Here is a 25,115-nt window from a genome sequence, read left to right on the forward strand (position 1 = left end):
ATAAAAAAATACAAATAAAGAAAAAAATAAAAGGAAAAATCACAAAAATGTGTTCACTCCCCCATAACAGTCTTTTTATGATCCCTTGGGGGACACATATGTGGAAAAAATATATTTAAAAAAATAGAAATGAAAAATTAATAAAAAAATATTAAAAAAATAATAAAATACAAATAAAAGAAAAAAAATTAAAAAGTCCAAAATAGTAGAGTGTTCATTGTCCCCCAACAGTATTTTTAAGACCTCTTGGGCAAGATATTATGTGGCAATAATGTATTTAAATAATAAGTATTAAACCAATTATAAAAAAAGAATACAATAAAATATTATTAAAAATACAAATAAAAGTAATAAATAAAAAGGAAAGAGTGAAAAATTTTCAAAAAGTGTCAGTGTCCCCCAAAGGTCTTTTTATGACCCCTAGGGAAATATTATTTGTAGCAGAAATATATAAAAAATTAAGTTAAAAAAGATAAAAAATAATAAAATACATAAAAGAAAAAACACCCACACCAACCAAAACCGTTGCCATTATCGCCCCATTCACATGAAACTATACATATTATATAACAAAACAACCAACACAAAATAGGTAACTCATTGTAATAATTTATTTTGGTGTCAGTTTGCATATTTAAAGAATAAGGAGCTGTAAGGAGCTATTTTTTTTTTTAAATGTTTGTACAGTTTCCCCCAATTAAAACAAAAAAAATTATTATAAGGCCCTATGTGTCAAGTGAAAAATTTTAGCAAAAATTATTTTGGTAGTCCCAACACATTAAAAAATTACAACCAATTGAACCACCACGTTCACTAAATCACAAAAAAAAGTGTCTTTTCAGGCCTGATTATTAAATTGTTAACCAATAAGCGCTTTCCCCACTAGTAAGGGAAAATGCTTACTGGTTATTGCATAGCGCCTGCAACTGGCAGGAGGTGGTAATAACCAGGGAGCGCCAACCCCTGCAGTGAGGGAAATCACTGATTTATGAACAAGTTCCTGCAGCGTGGCCCCTGAAACAGAAGATTTATACTTACCTGCTTCATGCCGCCCTGGCCCCCTCTGCCTTCATCTTCTGGTTCCTGCACTTTTACACCTGGCATTGCATGGCCATGGTCACATACACTGCTCCAGTCAATGACTGTCTGCAGCAGTGACATGCTGCTTGTGGCCACATCACCGCTGAAGCCAGTGATTGGCTGGAAAGGTGCATGTGACCATGGCCATGCACTGCCAAGTAAAAACAGCGCCGGGAGCAGTTAAGATAACTCTTCAGTTTTAGGGGTCATGCTGCAAGAACTTGTTAAAAATTCATTTTTACTGGGAAATCCCTTTAAGCCAGGGGAGGATAGGCCATAGACTTCACAGGGAAATTTCCCGGTTGGCCGATGTTTTTGGGGATGTATTTTGTGATGAACTGTGGTATTTGGCTCTGTTGGGGTGGTATAATGTGCCACAATATGGTATTGCTGGCCCGGACTTCCATCAATTTGTACCTGACTACAAAACAGGGCCACTTTTAGTATTTTTCCAGGGCCACTTCAAGTTCCCAGTCCGCCCCTGCTTTAAGTCCTTATGACACTGCGAGATATTCAGGTCAATTACTGGGAACAAGTATTCATAGGGACGCTCATTCATGACAACTGGTCTGTATAATCGTGCCGCATATCTCTCTGTGTAATCAGGGATGTGCTACTGATAGTCAATGTAACTAAATGACTGTGATAGCGATCATTCCGCCCCAGTCACTTTACATTGGCCTGTGTACATTGCGGCCCCTTGAAATAGAGCAATGTACCCTCAGATCAAAAAAAGTTGTGTACCCCTGCTCTAAAGGCTTTTCAACATAACACTTGCACCCCAAGAACAAATTGCTGGAATGACAGAGCTTTATAATGGCTTTTTGAATCTAAAATGGCTGCTGTATTTATAGCGCTGTGACATCACAGGGCTGGCTGGCTGTTGATTGGCTGCATGCATGTATGTCAATCTGGGTGATTCCGCCTTCCCAGAGTTCCTTGCCCCAAGTCCTCAGTCCTCACACTTGTAGCCGCCATTTTAGGAAAAATTGCGATTCGTTACCACAAAGCGCAAGGAAATTCGCATTACTTGCAAATCTAATTTTTCCTGAAATTTGGATCGAACTCCACTTCGTCAGCTTCGATTCGCTCATCTCTAATTAACATATTCCCTTTTAGTGGACAGGTTACTCTTGGCAGTGTCATTATTAAAGGGCTGGGCCTCAAGCACAGCTTGAAGGTCAGGAAGCCATAATAAGTTTATATATTATGGCTCCTTACAACCTTTTATTTGTACAAAGCTGTAGAAATGTTTGGGGCTAGTCTGCAGTACGTGTCTAATAGGCAGACAAAGTGTTTTTTTTTTTTGTTTTTTTTGCCAGATTCAAACAGAATCCAGCAATAGAAAACTTTTTAAATGCTCCCTCAGGTTTCCAAAGTTATTCTTCCTTCCTAAAAGCAGTGCTACAGAATATACACTTATTGAAAAAAGAATCCACCTAGATTTCAAGTGTCAGATTACTGAAAAACTTGACATGCAGGTATGTCTCAAGCAGATATATAAATGATTACAAGTGTGGTCTGATTAGTCACCCGGTCTTTCCACACGACAGCTCCAACAGTTTCATTATCCACCACCATCCAGACACAGGTGGCACCTTCTTTGCACAACCCTGTCTTTTCCCAGATCAGTGGTGTCACAGCAATTATTAAGTGTCCTGCTATGGACAGCCAGCTACTGTCCACTTCGCAGTGGAGTCGTGAACGAGAAAACTGGTCTGCTATGGACTGGGACTGTATTGTCTTTAGAGACAAATCCAGGTGTTCTTTGGGATCCCACGATGGTTGGGTTCCAGTATGGAGGCTTCTTGGTGAGAGCTTGAATCCTGCCTTTGCTGTGAAGCAACACACAGTCAGTGATAGAAGGGACACTAACAGCTCAGCAATATCTGCAGGACATCCTGTGACCTCATGTGTTGCCTCTCATAGCAGGGCTTCAAGCTGGCATTTTTCAGCAGAACAATGCTTGCTCACACACAGCAAGGGTTTCCCAGGAATATCTTACAGACTAACTCTGACTAGTCGCTAGATTTATCAAGCATTAATGGGACCAGCTGGGACACAAGCGTCAGCATCCTATGAGTGTGCAGGACCTACAGACCCAGCTGCAACATCTGTGAGCAAATGTACTATAGGATACCATGCAGAAACTGTAAGGCCTCCTGCACAATGCCGTTTTTTTTCCCCGTTTACTGGCCGTTTTTTGCATTCCGTATACAGTCCGTATACAAAACCATTCATTTCAATGGTTCCGCAAAAAAACGGAATGTACTCCGTATGAATTCCGTTTCCGTATTTCCGTTTTTCCGTTCCGTTTTAACATAGAACATGTCCTATTATTGCCCGCAAATCACGTTCAGTGGCACCATTCAAGTCAATGGGTCCGCAAAAAAAACGGAATACATACGGGAATGCATCCATATGTCTTCCGTTTCCGTTCCGTTTTTTGCTGAACCATCTATTGAAAATGTTATGCCCAGCCCAATTTTATCTATGTAATTACTGTATACTGTATATGCCATACGGAAAAACGGAACGGAAAAACGGAACAGAAACGGAAACACAACGGAAACAAAAAACGGAACAACGGATCCGTGAAAAACGAATAGCAAAACACTGAAAAAGCCATACGGTCGTGTGCAATAGGCCTAAGCCTCCATGCCGAACCGTATCTCTTGCATCCAAGCTAGAGGTGGGAAATTATGGCAGAAGTTGGGTATTTAAATATGGTGCCCATTCGCAGGCACAATGGACATCTGGGATTCTGTAGTTTTAAGCAGCAGAGTCCCAAGGCTAATGTCTGAGACCTGCGAAAACACCAATCAAAGACATTTAAACCCCTCCTCCCTTTCTGTCATGATCAAATGTGACTACGGCATCTGAGAGAGGAAAACATTGCGCTCCCAGGGCTGGAACAGTTCCACAACAGCAGAGCCATTCATTCCCTGCCACAAGTATGTTCCTATAGAGTCCTGCCTGTGAATACCAAATTTCTCAAAGATATCAATGCTAATGCATCTGATGATTAAATGTTCAAGTTCCCTTGAAAACTAAAATTTTCAAAACTGTAAAAAAAAAAAATCACCCCCTTTCCCCGTAATAGAAATAAATAAATCATAAAACATTAACATCATATGCATTTCTGTGTCTCAAAATGGCCATACTATTGAAGTATAAAAATATTTATCCCGTATGGTAAACGGCATATTGGGCGAAAAAATCAACATGGCCGATTCACAGCTTTTGTTGCTTCATCTCCCCCCAAAAATTGATCCAAAAAAAAATCTGTGATTAAAAAATCATACATGATCCATAATGGTATCAATGGTATTATGGGGGTCAGAATATGGAGAAGCAAAATAAAATAAAAAAATGAAAATCATATTTTTTATATTTTTTGTATTTATTAAAACATAAAAACTATACAAATGTGGTATTGTTGTACTTGTACTGATCCAGAGAATGAAGCGCACAGGTTAGTTTTGCTGCATAAGGGATGCTGTAAAAAGGAACCTAAAAAAACTGTGGTGTAATTCAGTCTTTTCCCAATTCCAACCCATTTGGAATTTTGTTTCCAACTTTCCACTACATCATATACAATATTAAATGGTGATACTAGAAGATACAACTTGTCTCTCAAAAATCAAGCCTTCATACAGCTATGTTAATGGAAAATTAAAAAAATGTATGGCTCCAGGAAGGCCGGGAGTAAAAAACGGAAACCCAAAACTGGAAAATGGCCTGGTCCTGAAAGGGTTGAGTAATAATCTTGTTTTCTGACAATAGTGCTGAGTTTAATAAGGCTTTTAGAGGGATCAATGCAATGATATATATATACATACCTCCAGAAAACATGGAGTGGTCACATCCTCTAATATAAGGTCCCAATAGCCTGCCTGCACTGATTGCGGATTACACATGGTTTTTCCACGCAGATTCTCGTGCAGAGAAACTGCAGTGTAATATAGTACAAGATCATCTTAAGTATAGGTCATCAATATCAGATCGGCTGGCATCCTTCTCCCGGGACACCTACCGATCAACTATTGGGAGGCCAGTGATGTCACTATATCAGTCACATGGCCTAGTTGCAGTTTCATTCCATTCAAGTGAAAGGAGATGAGCTGCAATACCAAGCATCGCTGCTGTCTAATGTACGGCGCTGTGCTTGGTAAACTATAAAGAGACCGCAGTGCTCACCGGAGCTCTGGTGAGCGCCGTGGCCTCTTCAAACATGTGATCAGGAGGGGTGTCAGGAGTCGGATCCCCACTGATCTGATACTGATGACCTATCCTGAGGATAGACCATCCATATCAAATTCCTAGGTAAACCTTTTAACTGAATAAAACAAGAATCAGGTTGGAAAGACAAATAAATATAGCCTTTAAAGTGTAACTCTCTTTTAAAAACACTTTCTACATGTCATAGTGACCACATACCTCTTACATTCAGGGACATCTCCTCTCATGTAGACCTTCTCTTTCCTCTTATCCTCCGTTTGACCCAGACCGCCATGACAAATTATTTTAGCCGCATCTCGTCTCTACAGAGTTTGTAACACAGACACATTAGATTTCTCAATTTTTCCATCAACCTCCTCATCCTAGTGTCCCATCCTGCTGTGCTCCCCAATGTCCCAGGTACTATCCTGCTGAAAAGATAGTGACCCTAATAGACATAATTGAGGTAGTTTATCAAACTGGTGTAAAGTAGAACTGGATTTCCAAAAGAGCTGTCAAAAATGAAAGGTGAGATCTGATTGGTTGCTATGGGCAACTAAGCCAGTTATACTTTACACCAGTTTAATAAATTACCCCAAATATCCTTATAGTGTCCACAGCAGCTATAATGTCCCCTAGAGTGCCCCAATAATAATAACACCCTATATTGTGCTCCAGGTAATAATCCCTGTATAGTGTCCCCAAAAATAATAGAATTGCCCCTGCAGTGCCTCTCCAATAGCAAGGCCCCCCACGCTGCCCCATATAGTAATCTCCCCACAATAATTTGCCCCCCCACACACACAGTAATCCCCCCCACACTGCCCCCCATAGTAATCCCCCATAGTAATTTGCACCCACACAGTAATTTTCCCCACATAGTAATTTGCCCCACACTGTCCCACACAGTAATTTCCACCACACTGCCCTATATAGTAGTTTGACCCCACACAGTAATTTCCTCCACAATGCCCCCACACAGTAATTTACCCCACACTGCCCCCACACAGTAGTTTCCCCCACACTGCCCCTACACAGTAGTTTCTCCCACATTGCCCCATATAGCAATTTGCCCCCACATGGTAATCCCTCCCATAATAATTTGCCCCCACATAGTAATCCCTCCCATAATAATTTGCCCCCTTATAGTAATCCCTCCCATAATAATTTCCCCCCACACAGTAATCCCACCATAATATTTCCCCCCCACATAGTAATTTGCCACCAAACTGCAATTTCACACCGATGTACTGTCTCTTCACATGTCCTCCTGTGTGTCCCCCCCCCCATTTCCCCCAAAGCTGGCACATAAAATAAAAAATAGATAAATAAAAAATAAATAAAAGCTCACCTATGTCCAGGCACGCAATGGCAGGCTCACACACTTCACTGTGCTGTGTCCCGGCAGAGGTGCGTGCGATGATGTCATCACGCACGACTGCGCTGGGATTTCACTACCGCATAGGCCTCAGGCCTACTGGGCCTGAAGCCTATTGTGGTGATCAGCGGCGGGGCAGGGAACTATGCGCTCCCATGCCCCGCCGCAGTACGTGGGCATTTTGGTCGGCATTGGGCCCCCCAGCGGTGCAACGCATGCCCCCAAGCAAGTGCGGATGCGGTGCGATTTTCACGCACGGTTGCTAGGAGACGATCGGGATGGAGACCCGATCATTATTATTTTCCCTTATAACATGGTTATAAGGGAAAATAATAGCATTCTGAATACAGAATGCATACTAAAATAGCGCTGGAGGGGTTAAAAAAAAATAAAAAAAAATTAAACTGACCTTAATCCACTTGATCACGGAGCCGGCATCTCCTTCTGTCTCCTTCTTTTCTGAACAGGACCTGTGGTGAGCATTCATTCCAGGACTGTCACGGAACCATGAACCAGACGTACAACAAGAGATAAGTGAAAATAAGAAGGCTTTATTGAAAATAAAGCTGTAAAGCAAAAGTCCAAACGGATGGTGAAACCGAGCAGAGTCTTTGCGAAGCCAGAGGTCAGGAACCAGAAGGGTAGTCAGACGAAGCCAGGATCAGGAACCAGCAGGGTAGTCAGACGAAGCCAGGATCAGGAACCAGCAGGGTAGTCAGACGAAGCCAGGATCAGGAACCAGCAGGGTAGTCGGACGAAGCCAGGATCAGGAACCAGAAGCAGCAGCAGTCTTAGAAGCATGTGAACACAAGAGGACCAAGCAAGGAACTGAAGACACAGACCTCCTATATATATGAGCTAGGCATCCAGCTCCTCCCAGGGGAAGGAGGAGCCGCAGGGTGGAAGGCTACAAGAAACCCAGAAACCAAGATGGCCGCCAGCACATGTCAAACGAAGGAGAGCAGCAAGCAGGTAAGACCATGACAGTACCTCCCCCTCAAGGGCCCCTCCTCCGCGGAGCACAAAACGGTTTCTGAGGGAAGCGTGCGTGGAAGGCTCGGAGCAAGGCAGGAGCATGGACATCTGCGGAGGGAACCCAGGAACGCTCCTCTGGACCATAACCACGCCAATGGACCAAAAACTGCAACCGACCGCGGACCAGGCGTGAGTCCAGGATATTGCTCACCTCATATTCCTCACGATTGCCCACTTGGACCGGACGAGGCCGAGGAACCGAGGAAGTGAAACGATTACACACCAGTGGCTTCAACAGGGAGACATGAAACACGTTGGAGATCCGCATGCCAGGAGGAAGCGCAAGGGCATAGGCTACCGGGTTTACCCTGCGAAGCACTCGGAAGGGACCAACAAAGCGAGGCGCCAGCTTGGGAGTGGGCACTCGAAGGTTGAGGTTGCGGGTGGACAACCATACACGGTCTCCGACCTGGTAGGAAGGAGCAGGCGCTCGTCTGCGATCAGCCTGGAGTCTCTGGCGCTGCGCAGAGACCTCAAGGGACTTCTGGATCTGTACCCAAGAAGCACGTAGGACGGAAAGGTGATCCTCCACAGCCGGAATATCCTGGGGAGAGAATACCTCCGGTAACACGGCAGGTTGGAACCCATAATTGGCCATGAAGGGAGACGTCCCAGAGGAAGAGTTCACCGCCGTGTTCCTGGCAAACTCAGCCCAAGGCAGGAGGTCAACCCAATTGTCTTGGTGATCGGAGACATAGCAACGAAGGAATTGCTCCAAGGCCTGATTGGATCGTTCTGCGGCCCCATTGGACTGAGGGTGGTAGGCCGAGGAGAAGGAGAGATGAATCCCCAACTGGGAGCAAAAGGCGCGCCAGAACCTGGACACAAACTGACTCCCCCGATCCGACACAATCTCCTTAGGCAAACCGTGCAACCGGAAGACCTCCCTGGCAAAAATCGTGGCCAACTCTTGTGCAGAGGGCAACTTCTTGAGAGGAACACAGTGGCACATTTTGGAAAACCGATCCACAATCATGAGAATGACCGTATGGCCTCGGGATGCAGGGAGGTCCACAATGAAATCCATCCCCAGGTGTGACCATGGGCGCTCCCCGGTGGCTATGGGTTGCAGAAGGCCCAACGGAAGGTGCCGAGGGGACTTACTCTGGGCACAAACGGAGCATGCCGCTACATATGCGGCGATGTCGGAACGTAGGGAAGGCCACCAGAACAGACGTGAAACAGCCCAGGACAGCTGATTCTTTCCAGGATGCCCCGCGGTCTTGGAGTTATGGTACGTTCGCAACAACCGAGTGCGCAACTCCTCAGGCACAAAACATCTGCCGTTGGGTCTCCCAGAGGGAGCACCAGATTGAGCCGCCAAAATCTGCTCACCCAGGGGAGAGGTCAGGCTGGTGCGAATGGCGGCCAGGATCTGATTCGGAGGTATGACCGAAGTCGGAATCGACTCCTCCCTGGACAGCTCGGAGTACTGCCGTGATAAGGCATCCGCCCTGATGTTCTTGGAACCGGGTAGGTAGGAGACCACGTAATTAAAACGTGACAAGAACAGAGCCCATCTGGCCTGACGTGGTGTCAATCTCTTGGCCTCAGAAAGGTAGGTCAGATTCTTGTGGTCCGTCAGGATGAGAACCGGAACCACCGAACCCTCGAGCAAGTGCCTCCATTCTTTAAGGGCCTGCACGATGGCCAATAACTCCCTGTCACCAATCTGATAGTTGCACTCCGCGGAAGACAGTTTCCGGGAGTAAAACCCACAAGGAAGCAGAGGACCCTCTGGTGTTCTACGCTGAGACAGAAGGGCGCCTACTCCCGTCTCAGACGCGTCCACCTCGAGGACAAAGGGCAACCCAGGGTTGGGATGCGACAGAATCGGAGCCGACACAAAGGCGGACTTTAGGGCCTCAAAAGCTCGGATGGCCTCGAGCGGCCAGACCTGGGAATTACTGCCCTTCCTGGTCAGATCCGTGAGAGGCTTGGCCAGCATGGAAAAGTCCCTGATGAACTTCCGATAATAATTGGCGAAGCCCAAAAAGCGCTGCAGGGAACGAAGACCACTGGGCTGGGGCCACTGTAAGACAGCCGAAACCTTCTCAGGATCCATGGAGAACCCCTCAGCGGAAATGATGTAACCTAAGAAGGTTACCTGGGATCGGTGAAATTCGCATTTCTCAAGCTTACCGAACAGCTTGTTCTCTCGTAACCGTTGCAACACTCGTCTGACATCCAGAATGTGGGCCTCCATGGATTCAGAATATACCAAGATGTCATCCAAATAGACTACCACACACTGCTGCAACAGGTCACGGAAAACATCGTTGATGAATTCCTGAAAGACTGCGGGCGCATTGCACAACCCAAAGGGCATAACCAAGGATTCGTAATGACCGGTCCTGGTGTTAAACGCGGTCTTCCACTCATCGCCCGCCTTGATCCTTACCAGGTTATATGCCGCCCTCAGGTCGAGTTTGGTAAAGACCGTGGCCCCTTTAAGGCGATCGAACAGCTCGGAAATCAAGGGTATCGGGTAAGCATTCTTGATCGTGATGCGATTGAGACCCCTGTAATCGATGCAAGGCCTCAACTCACCGCCCTTCTTTTTCACAAAGAAAAATCCAGCCCCTGCCGGGGACGAAGATTTGCGAATGTGTCCGCGTGAAAGCGCCTCCCTCACGTACTCCTCCATGGCCTCATTCTCCGCTACCGACAGTGGATAGACTTTGCCACGAGGAGGAACGGCACCAGATTGTAACACTATGGCACAATCGTATGGGCGGTGCGGAGGTAGGGCAACCGCGCGCACCTTATCGAATACATCCCGGTACTCCTCGTATTCAGGAGGCAACAGAGAGTCAGAGGAAGTACACAGCAACTTGACAGACCCATGGATGCAACTAGCCCCACACTGCGGTGACCACGAGAGGATCTCGACCGATCTCCAATCGAAAGTCGGATTATGCTTCTGGAGCCAGGGGTACCCCAAGACCACCGAGTAGTGTGGAGACGAAATAACCTGGAGGCAGACCGACTCTCTGTGAACGGCACCAATGGCTATCCCCACTGGAAGGGTCTCATGAGTCACGTGTGGCGGCAGAAGGGGTCTGCCGTCTATCGCCTCAAGAGCCAGTGGGGAACCTCGAGCCTGCAGAGGAATGGAATTGGCGGCAGCGAACACACTATCAATGAACAAACCACCAGCACCAGAGTCCACCAACGCCTGGGTCGTCACCGAGCCCCCGACCCAGGAGAGGACAACAGTGATCAGTGGTTTGTCAACACGGGAAACCGGGGACGAGGAGACTCCACCCAAGATCTGCCCCCGACAGGATCTCAGGGTACGAGCGTTTCCCGGACGGTTCGGACATGCCAACCGAAAATGCCCACCGAGACCACAGTACATGCATCGGCCCTCGCGTCTCCGGAGTGCCCTCTCCCCCTCGGACAGGCGAGCAAACCCCAGCTGCATGGGTTCACCCCCAGACAAGTCATCCCCAGGAGGCGTGGGAGGAGAGGGAGGCACGGGTGGGACAGCAAACGTAGGCACCAATCTGTTAGAAGACCTCCGCAGGTTCTCCTTAAAGGAAGGTCTCTCCCTGAGTCTGGTGTCAATCAAAATCAGGAAAGAAATAAGAGACTCGAGCTCAACTGGTAGGTCCTTAGCTGCAACCTCATCCTTCAAGGCATCCGAGAGACCATGAGAGAAAGCAGCGACCAGAGCCTCATTATTCCAGCCCACCTCTGCTGCCAGGGTACGAAACTCAATGGCGTATTCAGCTACGGATCGTGAACCCTGTCTGATGGACATAAGGAGCTTCGCAGCAGAGGCAGCACGAGCCGGCACATCGAATACCTTCCGAAGAGAAGCAACAAAACCGGAAAACTCGGCAACCACCGGATTGTTGTTCTCCCATAAAGGGCTGGCCCAGGCCAAGGCCTTGTCCGAGAGCAGCGAGATCAAGAAGCCCACCTTTGATCTCTCAGTAGGAAAGGCATGTGGCAGCAACTCGAAATAAATGCCCACCTGGTTAAGGAAACCTCGGCACTGAGTTGGCTCTCCCCCAAAGCGCTGTGGAAGAGGGGCAGAACCGGTCATACCCCGAAACACCGCAGGCGCAACAACAGGTGTCGGGGTAGACTCTGGCGCAACAACCGGAGCGGCAGTAGGAGCGAGCCCAGGAGCGACAACCGACCCATCGGCAACGGGAGCGAAATGAGCCGTGCGTTCAAGCAGGGTTTGCAACGCCACAGCGAACCAACCCAACAGGTGATCCTGCTGATCAAGTCTGGCAACCAGCGTGGGTAGCGAGGATGGCCCTGTACCGTCAGAATTCATGGCTTGGTCCTAATGTCACGGAACCATGAACCAGACGTACAACAAGAGATAAGTGAAAATAAGAAGGCTTTATTGAAAATAAAGCTGTAAAGCAAAAGTCCAAACGGATGGTGAAACCGAGCAGAGTCTTTGCGAAGCCAGAGGTCAGGAACCAGAAGGGTAGTCAGACGAAGCCAGGATCAGGAACCAGCAGGGTAGTCAGACGAAGCCAGGATCAGGAACCAGCAGGGTAGTCAGACGAAGCCAGGATCAGGAACCAGCAGGGTAGTCGGACGAAGCCAGGATCAGGAACCAGAAGCAGCAGCAGTCTTAGAAGCATGTGAACACAAGAGGACCAAGCAAGGAACTGAAGACACAGACCTCCTATATATATGAGCTAGGCATCCAGCTCCTCCCAGGGGAAGGAGGAGCCGCAGGGTGGAAGGCTACAAGAAACCCAGAAACCAAGATGGCCGCCAGCACATGTCAAACGAAGGAGAGCAGCAAGCAGGTAAGACCATGACAAGGACCTGTTGTGACATCACTCCGGTCATCACATGATCCATCACATGATCTTTTACCATGGTGATGGGTCATGTGATGGATCATGTGATGACCGGAGTGACGTCACCACAGGTCCTGGAATGAATGCTCACCACAGGTCCTGTTCAGCAAAGAAGGAGACAGACGAGATGCCGGCAGCGTCAGCAAGTGGATTAAGGTGAGTTAAATTATTTTTTATTTTTTTTTAACCCCTCCAGCGCTATTTTACTATGCATTTTGTATTCAGAATGCTATTATTTTCCCTTATAACCATGTTATAAGGGAAAATAATACAATCTACAGAACACCGATCCCAAGCCCGAACTTCTGTGAAGAAGTTCGGGTTTGGGTACCAAACATGCCGATTTTTCTCACGCGAGTGCAAAACGCATTACAATGTTTTGCACTCGTGCGGAAAAATTGCGGGTGTTCCCGTAACGCACCCGCACCTTTTCCCGCAACGCCCGTGTGAAAGAGGCCTAAACCTAACACTTTTGTCTAGAAAACAGATTCCACTTTTCCTACTCCACCCTGATACCGGAGTGAGATTGTGACTTTTTTAAAAAGCCTTCATGATAAATCTGGAGTGAAATGCGTTAACGTAGCTAACCACATATTCCCACCCATATTTCAAACCTGGAATGAGTGGTGTGAAAAGTGGAAAACGTCACAAATATTTTTCACAAATGAGCCCTAAAATTCTGGAGTGAAGGCATGATAACTAAGGGAGACTTATCAAAACTGGTGTAAAAAAACTGGCTTGGCTTCCCATAGGAACCAATCAGATTGCTCCTTTTATTTTCCAAAGGAACTCTGAAAAATGAAAGGTAGAATCTTATTGGTTGCTTTGGGTAACTAATCCCATTTTCCTTTTCACCAGTTTTAAATAAATCTCCTTCTATGTTTTTAGATATGAGATACACTTCATATAGAAGGAAATACCTATAATGCTATATTAGGGCTACGTTGACCATGAATGGTGAGGTTATTTTTGCACTCTATGGTGGCATTATGTAGACATTACATGACATCTGTGTAAGGCACTGTATGGTGGTATTATTTGTATGTCAGGTCACTGTCATTTTGGCACAGCATTCTGGTAAATTTTGAGCACTCCATAGTGGTACCATATTGCCACAATGTATTTATTGTGTTATTGTTGCACTTGGCAATTTTTGGAGGGCAGTGCTGGTCATTTTTAAAACTAGCGTATCTGCTTTTTATAAACTTGCCCATTTTACAAAAAGGTTAGAAGACCCTGTGGGATGTTTTTGTCCAAAGCCCTCCGCAAACTTTAATCAAGCTCTTCTAATGTCCATCCTCACTTCCGTCTAATGTGTCATTGCTATTAAACGTGAGTCAGCTTCTTCTGGAACGCCTATAATACGCACTTTACATGAGAACAACACTGTATCTCAGTGACATTCAACCCACCATACTAAACAAGATGTATAAAAAGTTATAAACCATATATCTTCCATAATTAAATATGTCAATGGAATCTCTGTAGAAATCTTTTAGTAAGCACGGCTGGATTGATACATTGAAACCTATCACACATCCTGAGGTTTGAAAAGGTGCAAACATTATGTCGAAGGGTGTTCCTCATTTTGTGTAAGCAGGGAGTTGGCTTAGATTCTTAGGAAAAATAGCAAGTATTATAGAATAGAATAGTATTTAAAAACAGATAAAACCAGATAAACAGAGAAATACATTTTCTTGATCACTTCACTTTTGTCTAAGAAACACAGTTATGAAGTAACAATAGAAAACACATTACCAGCAAGTAAATGACCTACTCAAAAATCTTTTTCATTTTTCATCAATACCTCTATATATTTGCTGTGAATGAACAAAACTATAGGCAAGCTCATCTAATGACTGCGAAATCTCCATGTGTGTGGCCAACTTTATAATGGTTAAACTTTATAATGGTTAAAATATCACAGTCTCTACAATCTGAAATGTGTTGACATATATAGCAGACATATTGTCAGATATATGTCTGCTATATACTGCTGCTTATTCAGAATTACACTTTTACGAATAATCTTCTTCCAAATCTTTTTTTACTTTAAGAAAGAATTTGAAAAATGATAAAAATATACCGAAATAAAAAAAAATACAGTAAATTTATTTTTTTCATTTTTTTTAAAATATATTAACTGCATGCATATTTTGTACTGGCTACAATATGTGAAAGGGTAAAAACAGCATGAGCAAATGATCGTACAGATCTGTGTCAGAGAAGTCACGTGACAAATCTCGCTGAAAGAAGCACAAAAACATGCTTCAATAAACACCAGATATCTTTCCCAGAATATTCTAGGTTCTAGCACATGATTATTTCGTTTTGCTTTAACCCTTTTAAGTTTCTTTTTTTTTATCACTAACCTTTTTAAATCGTCTTCTGACTCACAAACACTTCATGCTCACAGTTCACTTTCTTCGCAGAATAAAGGACAATGGTGTCAGCTTTTTGCGGGTGAAATTTCCCAAACAGGCTGCTATCTCTGCACGCGTTTCTACCATATGCTATAGAATATTACCTTTACTCAATGGCGACAGGGCTGCCTACCATCAGATCGATTTACTAAACAAACTAAAAACGTGGGTGGGGATGTTAAACAGTAACTACTGTAGTAAACCACAGGGAAAAATGAAAGCTACCAGTATTGCACAGTCTATCTTTAAGGAAACTGACTTAGAGATGACTAAAATGCAGGTTGGTGGGAAATTGTTCTTGTTATTTTATATCTACAGGAATAGATTACAACAATATACAACACTATACTATTAGTATCATTAGAAGAAATGTCTATTTTTCACATTGTTAAGGCAGATTTTTGGCAAGAACCTAATATTGTATTACAGTGATATGTGAGGGATTAAAGAAGTGAAATTAGAGTTGTACATAAATATGATCCACCTTTGGCATCAGCAACAGACATGTTTGACTGCAATCTGCGTGCAGAGCTTTGAAAAACGTTTCTGCTACATAAAGAAAAGTACACAAATAAATAAATGTGACAAAAATAAATGGAACAATATTTAGCTCAAGATAAACGCATTTAAGCATAATTTAAAGTCGGCAATACACAGATTAGGTATTTTTTTATTTTTATAATATGCTGTGCAGACGCTCCAGTTGCCTCCCTAGCTTTTGTTTACAAGCAGCCAGCAAAGGTCACTTAAGACACTCACTGTTCAGACAGGGGGGTCCTAAAGCCAGTAGTACAGCACATGACCACTTAGGACACTGATTGACTGTAGTGGTCAATTTGGGGAGGCCAGCAGGACTTCTGTGCTAGATTGTAGGGGGACAGAAAAGGTGAGTTGTGTTTTTTTTTTAATTATTGTATTTTGCAGTTTTTTTATGCATTTGCATTAATTTATTCTTATTTTTAAAAGGGTAACTCTTACAGGGGTTTTCTCACTACAGAAAATAGCAGTTATTATTTAGAGAAAGGTAATAGTAGCCACTTACTAATGTATTGTTATTATCCATATCACATGCTTCCTTTGCTGGCTGGATTCATTTTTCCATCACATTATACTCTGTTCATTTCCATGGTCATGACCACCCTGCAATCCATCAGCGGTGGTGGCCATGCCTGCACACCATAGGAAAAAGCACCAGCCTATAGAGATGTCGCGAACATAAAATTTTCCGTTCGCGAACGGCGAACGCAAATTTTTTCAAATGTTCGCGAACGGGCGAACCACCATAGACTTCAATAGGCAGGCGAATTTTAAAACCCACAGGGACTCTTTCTGGCCACAATAGTGATGGAAAAGTTGTTTCAAGGGGACTAACACCTGGACTGTGGCATGCCAGAGGGGGATCTATGGCAAAACTCCCATGGAAAATTACGTAGTTGACGCAGATTCGGGTTTTAATCCATAAAGGACATAAATACCCAGCTCCGCAGAGGCTGTCCTCTTTTTTTTTTTATTAAAAAAATCTGTTCTTACCAGTTTAATCTCTGTTTTGTCCCCTATCAGGGGCCGGTGTGGTGTATGGAATAGATTTTAGGAACCGGGAGATGGAAAAAGATGCTTGGTCGGTCCTCTTACTTCTAATTTGGGGCACTGCATGTGCGCCGTGCAATTTACTGTGCTACCAGATATGAGTGGTATGTTAAGTAGTACTATTCCTATCAGTTTAATCCCTGTTACGTCCCCTATCAGGGGACGTGTATGGAATAGATTTTAGGAACCGGGAGATGAAAAAAGATGCTTGGTTGGTCCTGCTACTTCCAATTTGGGGCACTGCGCGTATGCCTTGCAATGTACTGTGCCACCAGATATGAGTGGTGTGTTAAGTAGTACTATTCCTATCAGTTTAATCCCTGTTACGTCCCCTATCAGGGGCCGGTGTATGGAATAGATTTTAGGAACCGGGAGATGGAAAAAAATGCTTGGTTGGTCCTCCTACTTCCAATTTGGGGCACTGCGCGTGTGCCGTACAATGTACTGTGCCACCAGATATGGGTGGTGTGTTAAGTAGTACTATTCCTATCAGTTTAATCCCTGTTACGTCCCCTATCAGGGGACGTGTATGGAATAGATTTTAGACAACCGCAAAGAGTTGTCAATAGTTGACACACTCATGACATAAATTTTATTCCTCTATGCGTCAATCTTGGTGTAGTGATGACTGTGCTCGTGCGCACGTTTGGGAGATTGCAGGCGATGGGGGTTTTTCAAAGCCTATGGTCGTGCTGAGGTAGTTCAGTGACAGTTAAGTGACACAGAAAACAATGATTCTGCAGTGTGGGCCCATTGTTGGCCTAGTAGGCTTTAATGATCACCTTAGATGATCACAAAGAAAATTAATGTTTTTTCTATGCAAAATTATCCAGCCGATCGCTTTTGGTCTGTTCACAATGAAGCAACGACGTTATCATCTGGGGTGTGCCAACATTGCCATTGCCAACACACTCATAGAGGTGGTCGCTTCATTGTGATACGCAAGCCCCTTCACCACAACAAGGTAACGATCACAAAGGGAATTGACACATGTATGTGCCTTTTTTTTCCCTATTTTTTTTTGCAGTCACAGTGCAGCACCAGAGGCCAGAAAAATTAGGCATGAACACATGCCAGAAAAATTAGGTATTGTTGCAGCCGCTGCTGTAGCAGTGGCCAGAAAAATTTATGTTTTCCAGGCAGAAAGTGCACTAAAACATTGCGGCTTGAACCCTAGTTGGTGGCGGATAAGTCATGCAAGTCATCCGGCATGCAGAGATTAAATACAGCAGCCTGTGGACCATTTTTAGCCCAAGGCAGCTCATCTCATCAGGCCTTTTTTAGTCAAAAGTATCGCCCACTGTCAGTCCCTTCGGGATCCATGCCTCATTCATCTTAATAAAGGTGAGGTAATCTAGACTTTTTTGACCTAGGTGACTTCTCTTCTCAGTGACAATACCTCCTGCTGCACTGAAGGTTCTTTCTGACAAGACACTTGAAGCGGGGCAGGCCAGAAGTTCTATCGCAAATTGGGATAGCTCAGGCAACAGGTCAAGCCTGCACACCCAGAGTGTCGATATCGGCAGTTAAGGCGAGGTAGTCTGCTACCTGTCGGTCGAGTCGTTCTCTGAGGGTGGACCCCGAAGGACTGTGGCGATGCGTAGGACTTAAAAAGCTCCGCATGTCCTCCATCAACAACACATCTGTAAAGTGTCCTGTCCTTGCCGGCGTGGTCGTGGTAGGAGGAGGAATACTTTCACCTCTTCCCCTGTTAGATTCCCGTTGTGCTGTGACATCACCCTTATACGCTGTGTAAAGCATACTTTTTAATTTATTTGGAATTGCTGCATCCTTTCCGACTTCCGGTAATTCGGTAACATTTCAGGCACTTTCTGCTTATACCGGGGGTCTAGTAGAGTGGCCACCCAGTACAGGTCGTTCTTCTTCAGCCTTTTTATACGAGGGTCCCTAAACAGGCACGACAGCATGAAAGACCCCATTTGCACAAGGTTGGATGCCGAGCTACTCATGTCCCGTTCCTCGTCCTCACTGATCTCCCTGATGGTCTGTTCTTCTCCCCAGCCACGTTCAACACCACGGATACCAGATAGGTGACAATGAGCACCCTGGGATGCCTGCTGTGGTTGATCTTCCTCCTCCTCCTTAAAGCCACATTCCTCCTCTGACTCTTCTTCCTCAGACTCCTCTACCAGCATTGCCGCAGGTCCAGCAAGCGATGCTGATACGGCTGTTTCTGGTGGTGATGGTGACCACAACTCTTCCTCTTCACGCTCATCTACGGCCTGATCCAGCACTCTTCACAGGGCACGCTCCAGGAAGAAAACAAATGGGGTGATGTCACTGATGGTTCCTTCAGTGCGACTGACTAGGTTTGTCACCTCCTCAAAAGGATGCATGAGTCTACAGGCATTGCGCATGAGCGTCCAGTAACGTGGCAAAAAAATTCCCAGCTCTGCAGAGGCTGTTCTAGCACCCCGGTCATACAAATACTCGTTGACGGCTTTTTATTGTTGAAGCAGGCGGTCGAACATTAGGAGTGTTGAATTCCAAAGTGTCGGGCTGTCGCAAATCAAGCACCTCACTGGCATGTTGGGTACTTATGCACTTATGCATGTTGGGTACTTATGCACAAAGCGTTATACAATCAGATTCAACACATGTGCCATGCACGGCACATGTGTCAACTTGCCCAAATTCAATGCCGCCAACAAATTGCTTCCGTTGTCACACACCACTTTGCCGAGCTCCAGTTGGTGCAGAGTCAGCCACTGATCCACCTGTGGGTTCAGGGCGGACAGGAGTGCTGGTCCGGTGTGACTCTCTGCTTTCAGGCAAGTCAACCCCAAGACGGCGTGACACTGTCGTATCCGGGATGTGGAATAGCCCCTGGGGAGCTGGGGGTGTGCAGTTGATGTGGAGCAAGACGCAGCAGCAGAAGAGGACTGAGCCGAGGAGGTTAGCGAAGAGGATGGAGTAGGAGGAGTAGAGGAGGTGGCAGCAGGCCTGCCTGCAAGTCGTGGCGGTGTCACCAACTCCTCTGTAGAGCCACGCATTACATGCTTGGCAGCCGTCAGCAGGTTTACCCAATGCGCAGTGTAGGTGATATACCTGCACTGACTGTGCTTTGCAAACCACGTATCAGTGGTCAGATGGACCCTTGCCCACAACACTGTGTGCAAGACATGCCATGACTTCCTTTTGCGCAATAGAGTATAGGTTGGGGATTGCCTTTTGTGAAAATAAATTTCGTCCGGGTACCTTCCACTGCGGTGTCCCAATAGCTACAAATTTTTTGAAGGCCTCAGACTCCACCAGCTTGTAGGGTAAAAGCTGGTGGGCTAAGAGTTCCGACAAGCCAACTGTTAGACGCCGGGCAAGGGGGTGACTCTGTGACATTGGCTTCTTACGCTCAAACATGTCCTTGACAGACACCTGACTTTGGGCAGATGAGCAGGAACTGCTCAAGACGAGAGACGGAGTGGCGGATGGTTGAGAGGGGGCAAGGAGGACAGCAGTGGTTGACGTGGCTGAAGATGCTGGACCAGGAGGAGGATGGCGGCTTTGTGTTTGTGTGCTGCTTGTACTCATGTGTTGATCCCATAGGCGTTTGTGATTTGAGATCATGTGCCTTCGCAAAGCAGTTGTACCTAGGTGGGTGTTGGACTTCCCACGACTCAGTTTCTTTTGGCACAGGTTGCAAATGGCATCGCTGTTGTCAGAGGCAGACACACACAAAAAATGACACACTGCTGAGCTTTGCAATGACGGCACTCTGGTGGTGGCAACAGCATGCGTTGATTGGCGTGTTGTCTGGCTGACCCCGGGTGCCGATACATGCTGTCTGACTGTGCCACTAGCTCCTTGCGACGACCTCCCCCTGCTTCCAACTCGTCTCCTCCTCCTCTCTGTCTCCCCATCTGAACTTTCCCCCTGTTCTTCTTCTCTTCGAGGGGGCACCCACGTGACATCCACGGACACATCGTCATCATCAACTGCTTCACTTGTATCTGACAACTCAGCAAAGGCAGCAGCAGCGGGTACAACATCATCATCATCATCACACCTTACGTCCATGTGTGTAATGCTGCCTGACTGAGACATATCCCTGTTATCTACATCCTCTGGCAATAATGGTTGCGCATCACTCATTTCTTCCAACTGATGTGTAAATAACTCCTCTGACAGATCAAGTGAAGCAGCTGTGGTGCTAGTGTTGGTGGTGGCGGCAGGCGGGCGAGTGGTAACTTGAGAGGTGCCCGAAGCTGAGCTGGAGGAGGATGGTGCGTCAAGGTTCCGAGCGGAAGCTGTAGAAGATTGGGTGTCCTGTGTTAGCCAGTCAACTATGTCCTCAGAACTTTTCGAGTTCAGGATATGTTGCCTCTGAACACTGGGCATTATTCTAGGGCCAAAGGGAATCACAGCACCACGACCACGACGGCACCTGCGGGGTGACCTGCCTCTGCCTGTCATTTTTTTTTTGATTAGTTTAGTTGTACTATGCGTGCAAACTACTGTGACACCAGACATGAGTGGCACTGTGCACTGGCAGAAGTTGGCAGAGTAGACGCTGTAGGCCTGACACACACGCTTGCAGACAACTAACTGCTATTCAATCTATTACAGTCAAAATTGTGTTTTTTTTTTAAATGTAATCTACTGTGACTCCAGATATGAGTTGCGCTGGTGACACTGTGCACTTGCAGGGCCTGAAACACACACGTGTGCAGGCAACTAACTGCTATTATATTACAGTCAAAATTGTTTTGTTTTTTTAAATGTAATCTTTTGTGACACCAGATATGAGTTGCGCTGGTGACACTGCGCACTTGCAGGGCCTGAAACACACACGCTATTGTAATGTTCTGCCGTGCCAGCTATTTTCTCCCTAGTCTTAAAAAAGCTTGAAAAATGTAACATAAGTGACCCACGCCATAAGTGACCCACGCCTGTATTTTGCGCGCATTACAAGAATATTACATTGACGATTTTTCGCGATCAAGAAAATAATCTCGAATTCGCAAATATATGCCGAATATTCTACCAAATATTCATGAAATATCGCAAATTTGAATATTGCCCCTGGCGCTCATCACTAGTTGTAACCATGGAAATGAGAAGTGTATAATGTGATGTAAAAAATGAGTCCAGCCAGCAAAGGAAGCAATATGGACAATCACAATAAATTAGTAAGTGCCTCGTATTAACTTTATCTACATGATAAATGCCACTTGCTGAAGTGAGACAACCCTCTGAACCCCTTCCTGATGCATTTTCTGAGTTTTTTTTTTTATTTTGTATTCTTTGCTTTCCAAGAGCTATACTTTTTTTTTTTTTTTCTGTTTGCATATCTGTAATTTGTGGATTCACAAAACATGGAAAGCGGCCGTATGTGTTCCACATTTTGCTGACTGGAACATCCTGCCTGCAAAACGGACAAAAATAGAACATGTTTAAATTTTTGGGGTGAAGTGAATGGGTCCACATCCGAAACACATTTTTTGTGAATTAAAACCACGGTCATATGCATGAGCCCTATGAGTTTACTATATATATACTTTTTCAATTTTTTTCATACTTTTTCAAATTTATATATATTCTTTGCATCATCATATTCATGCATCGTCATATTCTGACCCTATGATTTTTTATATTTCTATGGAGCTGTGTAAAAGTTCATTTTTGAAAGGTGATCTTTAGTTTATACCATTTGGGATATTTATGACTTTTTGATTACTGTTTATTAAACATTTTTTGTAGAGGTGGCATTTTGACTTTTTCCATTACGCCGTTTACTATACATGCTTTTTTATTTTAATAATTCTGTCATTTGTGGATGTGGGAATGTCAATTATGTTTAAATATACAGCATTTTTATTGTCTATTTATTTTTACATCGGAAATTAGTAAAGGGGCTGTGTCTTGAATTTTGAATTCTTTAGTTTTTTTCTACTTTTCTAAATTTTTAGCCTCATTTCTACTCTAGAGTGCAATGGCTTACCATGGCAGTCTATGGGAAAATCACTGCATTCTTATTAAGCCCTGCCACAGGCAGGGCTTAATAGGAAATTAACTATTAGAAACATGGAGCCTTCAGAAGGCCCCAGGCTCCCAGTAAATGACCACTCAGATGCCATTGTCAATTGCAACCATAGCATCATTTACCAGAAGCTGGATGCTGTGGAGTTAAAAGTTTGTGAACAGAGGTATCTCCAATCAGCTATTCTGCTGGTGGATGTCTGCTGTGTAAAACAGCAGGAACCCACCAGCTATTGACCCCACACAGCTTAAGGCCTCTTGCACACGGCCGTAGTGCTCCCGCGGCCGTATTGCGGGCCGCATACGGTGGTTCCGCAATACATGGGGCACCGTCCGTGTGCATTCCACATCACTTATGTGGACCCATTCACTTGAATGGGTCCGCAAATCTGGAGATGCGGTGCGGTGCAGATGTATTCTGCTGTAATGAAACAGGGATCAGACCCTGAAATATTGAAGTCCCATAGTGGGACAAAAATAAAAATAAAATAAAAGTGAAATTAAAGTGTTTTTAACAAGATTTTTTTTTTTAACTATTAACAATTTAAGAAAAAGCCCCTTCCCTATCAAAAGAGACATAAAATTGTAAAAATTAGAGAGAAAAAAAAAAAACACACATATTAGGTATCACCGCATCCGTAACAACCTGCTGTATAAAAATATCCCATGATCCACCCCATCCGGTCAACACCATAAAAATAAATAAATAAAAACTGTGCTAAAAAAAGTAATTTTTTGTCACCTTTCATCACAAAAAGTGTAATACCAAGCAATCAAAAAGTCAAATGTACCCAAAAATAATACCAATCAAACTGAGTCATCTCATCCCGCAAAAAATGAGATCCTTCATAAGACAATCGGCCCAAAAAATATATGGCTTTCATAAAATGGAGACATAAAAACATCATTTTTTGTTTCAAAAATTATTTTATTGTTTAAAACCAAAATATATATTAAAAAACTGACATATTAGGTATCACGGCATCTGTAATGACCTGTTCTATAAAAATATCACATGAGCTAACCTGTTAGGTGAACACCTTAAAAAATGTGAAATAAAAACTGCCAAAAAAGTCATTTTTTATCACCTTACATCTCAAAAAGTGTAATACCAAGCAATCAAAAAGTAGTTTGTACCCAAAAATAGTACTATTAAAACCATCATCTCATGCCGCAAAAAATGAGACCCTACATAAGACAATGGGCCAAAAAAAAAAGTATAGCTTTCAGAAAATGCTTTTATTGTTTAAAACCAAAATATATTTAAAACAACAAACATATTAGGTATCACCGCATCCGTAACAATCTGCTCTATAAAAATATTACATGACCTAACCCGTCTGGTGGACACCGTAAAAAAATAAAAATAAAAACTGCGCTAAAAGATTAATTTTTTGTCACTATACATCACAGCTATATTCGTGTGCTCGGCAGGGCACCTGAGTATAATGGAAGTCAATGGGAGACAACCAGGCACCCCCTGCTCTGAAGAGAGGAGGGTGCCTGGTCCATTGGAAAAATTCAGAAAGTGACAGAAACACCACCGAAATGGATCTGGAACAGCATGGGGACTATGTCTGGATGCATCATGGACTCCCAGGTCGCTGGCTGGGAACCATGTTGTCCGAGTTGTACGCCACTTTTACAGACTGACAAAAATACGCACAAAACCCCCCCAAAAATCTATTTTACAGGAAAAATTGTTAGAAAACATTCTTTCCTGTATATTCAATTGTATACAAAGTGCAAGTGCTGCAAAAAATTACAAGCAAGAAGCACTCCGAAACAGCATGTATATCACATAAAGGAGGGCCTCATTAACATTGTGGTACAATTGTTCAGGTAGTTGGACTCCTACACTCATAAAGCCTATGCACACGCGGCAATTACCCGCTCCCAACTCGGGGAGGTAGTGATGATAAATAGCAATACAACACTCCTAAGCAGCCCTGTTTTTGGAATCAGTACACTTTCCGTTAACGAGGATCTATTGGAGGGCAAGTCCCAGCAGCCAACTTGCTCCCAGCCTCCACAACATTCACCCAGTGTGCCATCATGGTGAGGATTGTGTTGACCAGACTCTTGGCTACTGAGACTGGACTTGTAGGTGAGGGCCTGCAGCCACTTTGTTGACTCTAGATAACTTCTAGGCGATCGCACATCACCATGACGGCGACAATCCATTTGGATGCCTGCCCTATCAGCTTTGGAGCAATTTTTCAACAAGGACCTTCTAGTATAGCACCGTTTTTCTCGTCCTCTCCACCAGAGGAATGAGAGATGAGAAGTTCTCTTTGTAGTGGGGGTTGAGAAGGGTGAACAAACAGTAATCCGTGTTGTCCAAAATGCTAATAATGTGTGGGTCGCGTGAAAGGCAGCCTAACATTAAGTCAGCCATGTGTACCAGAGTACCAACAGGCAAGACTTCACTGTCATCATCAGAAGGTGAGCTGACCCTGTAAAATATTTTAGGTGAGGGCCTGCAGGTGACCTGATCCTGTAAAACATTATTGTCACGAGGGTGTCAAGAGCCACGCCTGACTCCGTTATACCCGG

The 25,115-nt window shown here is 44.7% G+C and overlaps 1 protein-coding gene across 2 annotated transcripts in view; it reads right to left on the reverse strand.

Annotated features, from left to right (window-relative positions):
- The window catches only part of HNF4G (hepatocyte nuclear factor 4 gamma), a 178,500-nt gene extending 163,403 nt beyond the window's left edge, over nt 1-15,097 (reverse strand). For both annotated transcript variants that reach the window (XM_040432973.1, XM_040432972.1), the window contains exon 1: nt 14,925-15,097. The gene's annotated coding sequence lies outside the window, so the exon portion shown is untranslated. The remainder of the gene's footprint in view (nt 1-14,924) is intronic.
- Between the last annotated feature and the right edge of the window lie 10,018 nt (nt 15,098-25,115).

The sequence above is a fragment of the Bufo bufo genome, chromosome 5 (genome assembly GCF_905171765.1).
Source record: "Bufo bufo chromosome 5, aBufBuf1.1, whole genome shotgun sequence".
Classification (NCBI taxonomy): domain Eukaryota; kingdom Metazoa; phylum Chordata; class Amphibia; order Anura; family Bufonidae; genus Bufo; species Bufo bufo.